Genomic DNA, 7,986 nt, shown 5'->3' with positions numbered 1-7,986 from the left:
GCCAGGGAGGGGGCTTGCCCCCCAAGCAAAGGGGGGCGCCCCCTTTAGGGTCCCCCCCAACCCAGGCGCATGGGCCCAAGGGGGGGGGCGCCCAGCCCTCCAGGGGCTGGTTCCCTGCCCAACGCGGCCCATGTGGCCCACCAAGAGGGGTGGACCCTCCCGGTGGACCCCCGGAACCCCTCCGGTGGCCCCGGTACAATACCGATATGCCCCCGAAACTTTCCGGTGTCCGCATGACAACTTCCCATACATAAATCTTCACCTCTGGACCCTTCCGAAACTCCTCGTGACGTCCGGGATCTCATCCGGGACTCCGAACAACATTCGGTAATCACATACAAGTCTTCCTAATAACCCTAGCGTCACCGAACCTTAAGTGTGTAGACCCTACGGGTTCGGGAGACATGCAGACATGACCGAGACGGCTCTCCGGTCAATAACCAACAACAGGATCTGGATACCCATGTTGGCTCCCACATGCTCCTCAATGATGTCATCGAATGAACCACGATGTCGAGGATTCAGTCAACCCCTTATACTATTCCCTTTGTCAATCGGTATGTTACTTGCCCGAGACTCGATCGTCGGTATCCCAATACCTCGTTCAGTCTCGTTACCGGCAAGTCACTTTACTCGTACCATAATGCATGATCCCGTGACCAGACACTTGGTCACTTTGAGCTCATTATGATGATGCATTACCGAGTGGGCCCAGAGATACCTCTCCGTCATACGGAGTGACAAATCCCAGTCTCGATCCGTGTCAACCCAACAGACACTTTCGGAGATACCTATAGTGCACCTTTATAGTCACCCAGTTACGTTGTGACGTTTGGTACACCCAAAGCACTCCTACGGTATCCGGGAGTTACACGATCTCATGGTCTAAGGAAGAGATACTTGACATTGGAAAAGCTCTAGCAAAACGAACTACACGATCTTGTGCTATGCTTAGGATTGGGTCTTGTCCATCACGTCATTCTCCTAATGACGTGATCCCGTTGTCAATGACATCTAATGTCCATAGTCAGGAAACCATGACTATCTGTTGACCAACGAGCTAGTCAAGTAGAGGCTTACTAGGGACGTATTGTGGTCTATGTATTCACACGTGTATTACGATTTCCGGATAATACAATTATAGCATGAATAAAAGACAATTATCATGAACAAGGACATATAATAATAATACTTTTATTATTGCCTCTAGGGCATATTTCCAACAGTCTCCCACTTGCACTAGAGTCAATAATCTAGTTACATTGTTATGAATTGAACACCCATAGAGTTCTGGTGTTTATCATGTTTTGCTCGCGAGAGAGGTTTAGTCAACGGATCTGCGACATTCAGATCCGTATGTACTTTGCAAATATCTATGTCTCCATCTTGAACATTTTCACGGATGGAGTTGAAGCGACGCTTGATGTGCCTGGTCTTCTTGTGAAACCTGGGCTCCTTGGCAAGGGCAATAGCTCCATTGTTGTCACAGAAAAGTTTGATCGGCCCCGACGCATTGGGTATGACTCCTAGGTCGGTGATGAACTCCTTCACCCAAATTGCTTCAAGCGCTGCCTCCGAGGCTGCTATGTACTCCGCTTCACATGTAGATCCCGCCACGACGCTCTGCTTGCAGCTGCACCAGCTTACTGCTCCACCATTCAACATATACACGTATCCGGTTTGTGACTTAGAGTCATCCAGATCTGTGTCGAAGCTAGCATCGACGTAACCCTTTACGACGAGCTCTTCGTCACCTCCATAAACGAGAAACATGTCCTTTGTCCTTTTCAGGTACTTCAGGATATTCTTGACCGCTGTCCAGTGTTCCTTGCCGGGATTACTTTGGTACCTTCCTACCAAACTCACGGCAAGGTTTACATCAGGTCTGGTACACAGCATGGCATACATAATAGATCCTATGGCTGAGGCATAGGGGATGACGCTCATCTCTTCTTTATCTTTTGGCGTGGTCGGGCATTGAGCCGAGCTCAATCTCACACCTTGCAGTACAGGCAAGAACCCTTTCTTGGACTGATCCATTTTGAACTTCTTCAAAATCTTATCAAGGTATGTGCTTTGTGAAAGACCTATGAGGCGTCTCGATCTATCCCTATAGATCTTGATGCCTAATATATAAGCAGCTTCTCCAAGGTCCTTCATTGAAAAACACTTATTCAAGTAGGCCTTAATGATGTCCAAGAATTCTATATTATTTCCCATCAAAAGTATGTAATCTACATATAATATGAGAAATGCTACAGAGTTCCCACTCACTTTCTTGTAAACGCAGGCTTCTCCATAAGTCTGCATAAACCCAAACGCTTTGATCATCTCATCAAAGCAAATGTTCCAACTCCGAGATGCTTGCACCAGCCCATAGATGGATCGCTGGAGCTTGCATACTTTGTTAGCATTCTTAGGATCGACAAACCCTTCCGGCTGCATCATATACAGTTCTTCCTTAAGATGTCCGTTAAGGAATGCCGTTTTGACATCCATCTGCCATATCTCATAATCATAGTATGCGGCAATTGCTAACATGATTCGGATGGACTTAAGCTTCGCTACGGGAGAGAAAGTCTCATCGTAGTCAATCCCTTGAACTTGCCGATAACCCTTAGCGACAAGTCGAGCTTTATAGATGGTGACATTACCATCCGCGTCCCTCTTAAAGATCCATTCGTTTTCTATCGCTCGCCGATCATCGGGCAAGTCAGTCAAAGTCCATACTTTGTTTTCATACATGGATTCTATCTCGGATTTCATGGCTTCTAGCCATTTGTTGGAATCTGGGCCCACCATCGCTTCTTCATAGTTCGAAGGTTCACCGTTGTCTAACAACATGATTTCCAGGACAGGGTTGCCATACCACTCTGGTGTGGAATGTGTCCTTGTGGACCTACGAAGTTCAGTAGCAACTTGATCAGAAGTACCTTGATCGTCATCATTAATTTCCTCTCCATTCGGTGTAGGCACCACAGGAACGTTTTCCTGAGCTGCACTACTTTCCGGTTCAAGAGGTAGTACTTCATCGAGTTCTACTTTTCTCCCACTTACTCCTTTCGAGAGAAACTCTTTTTCCAGAAAGGATCCGTTCTTGGCAACAAAGATCTTGCCCTCGGATCTTAAGTAGAAGGTATACCCAATGGTTTCTTTGGGGTATCCTATGAAGACGCATTTTTCCGACTTGGGTTCGAGCTTTTCAGGTTGAAGTTTCTTGACATAAGCATTGCATCCCCAAACTTTCAGAAACGACAGCTTAGGTTTCTTCCCAAACCATAATTCATACGGTGTCGTCTCAACGGATTTAGACGGTGCCCTATTTAAAGTGAATGTAGCTGTCTCTAGAGTGTATCCCCAAAATGATAGCGGTAAATCAGTAAGAGACATCATAGATCGCACCATATCCAATAGAGTGCGATTACGACGTTCAGACACACCGTTACACTGAGGTGTTCCAGGCGGCGTGAGTTGTGAAATGATTCCACATTTTCTTAAGTGTGTACCAAATTCGTGACTTAAATATTCTCCTCCACAATCCGATCGTAAGAATTTTATCTTTCGGTCACGTTGATTCTCTACTTCATTCTGAAATTCCTTGAACTTTTCAAAGGTCTCAGACTTGTGTTTCATCAAGTAGACATACCCATATCTACTCAAGTCATCAGTGAGAGTGAGAACATAACGATATCCTCCGCGAGCCTCAACGCTCATTGGACCACACACATCAGTATGTATGATTTACAATAAGTTGGTTTCTCGCTCCATTATTCCGGAGAACGGGGTCTTGGTCATTTTGCCCATGAGGCATGGTTCGTATGTGTCAAATGATTCATAATCCAGAGACTCTAAAAGTCCATCAGCATGGAGCTTCTTCATGCGCTTGACACCAATGTGACCAAGGCGGCAGTGCCACAAGTATGTGGGACTATCGTTATCAACTTTACATCTTTTGGTATTCACACTATGAATATGTGTAACATTACGCTCGAGATTCATTAAGAATAAACCATTGACCATCGGGGCATGGCCATAAAACATATCTCTCATATAAATAGAACAACCATTATTCTCAGATTTAAATGAGTAGCCATTTCATATCAAACGAGATCCAGATACAATGTTCATGCTCAAACTTGGCACTAAATAACAATTATTGAGGTTTAAACTAATCCCGTAGGTAAATGTAGAGGTAGCGTGCCGACGGCGATCACATCGACCTTGGAACCATTCCCGACGCGCATCGTCACCTCGTCCTTCGCCAGTCTCCGCTTATTCTGCAGCTCCTGCTGTGAGTTACATATGTGAGCAACGACACCGGTATCAAATACCCAGGAGTTACTACGAGTACTGGTAAGGTACACATCAATTACAAGTATATCAAATATACCTTTAGTGTTGCCGGCCTTCTTGTCCGCTAAGTATTTGGGGCAGGTCCGCTTCCAGTGACCCTTCCCCTTGCAATAAAAGCACTCAATCTCAGGCTTGGGTCCATTCTTTGACTTCTTCCCAGCAACTGGCTTACCGGGCGTGGCAACATCTTTGCCGTCCTTCTTGAAGTTCTTCTTACCCTTGCCCTTCTTGAACTTAGTGGTCTTATTGACCAACAACACTTGATGTTCTTTCTTGATTTCAACCTCTGCTGACTTCAGCATTAAGAATACTTCAGGAATGGTCTTTACCATCCCCTGCATATTATAGTTCAACACAAAGCTCTTGTAGCTCGGTGGGAGCGACTGAAGGATTCTATCAATGACCGCCTCTTCTGGGAGATTGATCTCCAGCTGGGATAGGCGGTTGTGCAACCCAGACATTTTGAGTATGTGCTCACTGACAGAACTCTTTTCCTCCATCTTACAACTATAGAACTTGTCAGAGACTTCATATCTCTCGACCCGGGCATGAGCTTGGAAAACCATTTTCAGCTCCTCGAACATCTCATATGCTCCGTGCTTCTCAAAACGCTTTTGGAGCCCCGGTTCTAAGCTGTAAAGCATGCCGCACTGAACGAGGGAGTAATCATCAACACGTGATTGCCAAGTGTTCATAACGTCTTGGTTCTCTGGGATGGGTGCTTCACCTAGCGGTGCATCTAGGACATATTCTTTCTTGGCTGCTATGAGGATGATCCTCAGGTTCTAGACCCAGTCCGAATAGTTGCTGCCATCATCTTTCAGCTTGGTTTTCTCTAGGAACGCGTTGAAGTTCATGTTGACATGAGCGTTGGCCATTTGATCTACAAGACATATTTTGCAAAAGTTTTAGACTAAGTTCATGATAATTAAGTTCATCTAATCAAATTATTTAATGAACTCCCACTCAAATTAGACATCCCTCTAGTAATCTAAGTGTTTACATGATCCGAGTCGACTAGGCCGTGTCCGATCATCACGTGAGACGGACTAGTCATCATCGGTGAACATCTCCATGTTGATCGTATCTTCCATATGACTCATGTTCGACCTTTCGGTCTCTGTGTTCCGAGGCCATGTCTGTACATGCTAGGCTCGTCAAGTTAACCCTAAGTGTTCTGCATCTGTAAATCGGTCTTACACCCGTTGTATGTGAATGTAAGGATCTATCACACCAGATCATCACGTGGTGCTTCGAAACGACGAACTTTAGCAATGGTGCACAGTTAGGGGGAACACTTTCTTGAAATTATTATAAGGGATCATCTTATTTACTACCGCCGTTCTAAGTAAACAAGATGCATAAATCTTCACCTATGGACCCTTTCGGAAATCCTCGTGACGTCCGGGATCTCATCCAGGACTCCGAACAACATTCGGTAATCACATACAAGTCTTCCTAATAACCCTAGCGTCACAGAACCTTAAGTGTGTAGACCCTACGGGTTCGGGAGACATGCAGACATGACCGAGACGGCTCTCCGGTCAATAACCAACAGCGGGATCTGGATACCCATGTTGGCTCCCACATGCTCCTCGATGATGTCATCGGATGAACCACGATGTCGAGGATTCAGTCAACCCCGTATACTATTCCCTTTGTCAATCGGTACGTTACTTGCCCGAGACTCGATCATCGGTATCCCAATACCTCGTTCAGTCTCGTTACCGGCAAGTCACTTTACTCGTACCATAATGCATGATCCCGTGACCAGACACTTGGTCACTTTGAGCTCATTATGATGATGCATTACCGAGTGGGCCCAGAGATACCTCTCCGTCATACGGAGTGACAAATCCCAGTCTTGATCCGTGTCAACCCAACAGACACTTTTGGAGATACCTGTAGTGCACCTTTATAGTCACCCAGTTATGTTGTGACGTTTGGTACGCCCAAAGCACTCCTACGGTATCCGGGAGTTACATGATCTCATGGTCTAAGGAAGAGATACTTAACATTGGAAAAGCTCTAGCAAAACGAACTACACGATCTTGTGCTATGCTTAGGATTGGGTCTTGTCCATCACGTCATTCTCCTAATGACGTGATCCCGTTGTCAATGAGATCTAATGTCCATAGTCAGGAAACCATGACTATCTGTTGACCAACGAGCTAGTCAACTAGAGGCTTACTAGGGACGTATTGTGGTCTATGCATTCACACGTGTATTACGATTTCTGGATAATACAATTATAGCATGAATAAAAGACAATTATCATGAACAAGGAAATATAATAATAATACTTTTATTATTGCCTCTAGGGCATATTTCCAACAGTTATTCCCTTTGTCATCAGTATGTTACTTGCCCGAGATTCGATCGTCGATATCTCCATACCTAGTTCAATCTCGTTACCGGCAAGTCTCTTTACTCGTTCTGTAATGCATCACCCTGCAACTACTCATAAGTCACATGTTGGAAATATGCCCTAGAGGCAATAATAAAATGGTTATTATTGTATTTCCTTGTTCATGATAATTGTCTATTATTCCTGCTATAATTGTATTGACCGGAAACCACAATACATGTGTGAATACATAGACCACAACATGTCCCTAGTGAGCCTCTAGTTGACTAGCTCGTTGATCAACAGATGGTCATGGTTTCCTGACCATGGACATTGGATATCATTGATAATGGGATCACATCATTAGGAGAATGATTTGATGGACATGACCCAATCCTAAGCCTAGCACAAGATCGTGTAGTTCGTATGCTAAAGCATTTCTAAATGTCAAGTATCTTTTCCTTAGACCATGTGATTGTGCAACTCCCGGATACCGTAGGAATGCTTTGGGTGTACCAAACGTCACAACGTAACTGGGTGGCTGTAAAGGTGCACTATGGGCATCTCCGAATGTGTCTGTTGGGTAGGCACGAATCGAGACTGGGATTTGTTACTCCGTGTGACGGAGAGGTATCTCTGGGCCCACTCGGTAGGACATCATCATAATGTGCATAATGTGATCAAGGAGTTGATCGCGGGATGATGTGTTACAGAACGAGTAAAGATACTTGCCGGTAACGAGATTGAACAAGGTATCGGGATACCGACGATCGAATCTCGGGCAAGTACTATACCGATCGACAAAGGGAATTGTATACGGGATTGATTGAATCCTTAAAAACATGGTTCATCCAATTAGATCATCGTGGAACATGTGGGAGCCAACATGGGTATCCAGATCCCGCTGTTGGTTATTGGTCGGAAAGTTGTCTCGGTCATGTCTGCATGGTTCCCGAACCCGTAGGGTCCACACACTTAAGGTTCGATGACACTAGGGTTATAGGGAATAGATATACGTGGTCACCGAATGTTGTTCGGAGTCCCGTATGAGATCTTGGATATCATGAGGAGTTCCGAAATGTTCCGGAGGTAAAGATTTATATATGGGAAGTCCTGTTTTGGTCACCGGAAAAGTTTCGGCTGCGTGGGCCAAGTGTGGGAGGGGACCAGCCCCAGGTGGGTTGGTGCGCCCCCCACCAGGGCCCAAGGCGAAGAGAGAAGGGAAAAGGGGCAAACCCTAGGCTCAGATGGGCCTAAGGCCCACCTAGTGGTGCGCCCCCCCTCTC

The sequence above is a fragment of the Triticum dicoccoides genome, chromosome 6B (genome assembly GCF_002162155.2).
Source record: "Triticum dicoccoides isolate Atlit2015 ecotype Zavitan chromosome 6B, WEW_v2.0, whole genome shotgun sequence".
Classification (NCBI taxonomy): Eukaryota; Viridiplantae; Streptophyta; class Magnoliopsida; order Poales; family Poaceae; genus Triticum; species Triticum dicoccoides.
This window is presented reverse-complemented; position numbering follows the sequence as displayed.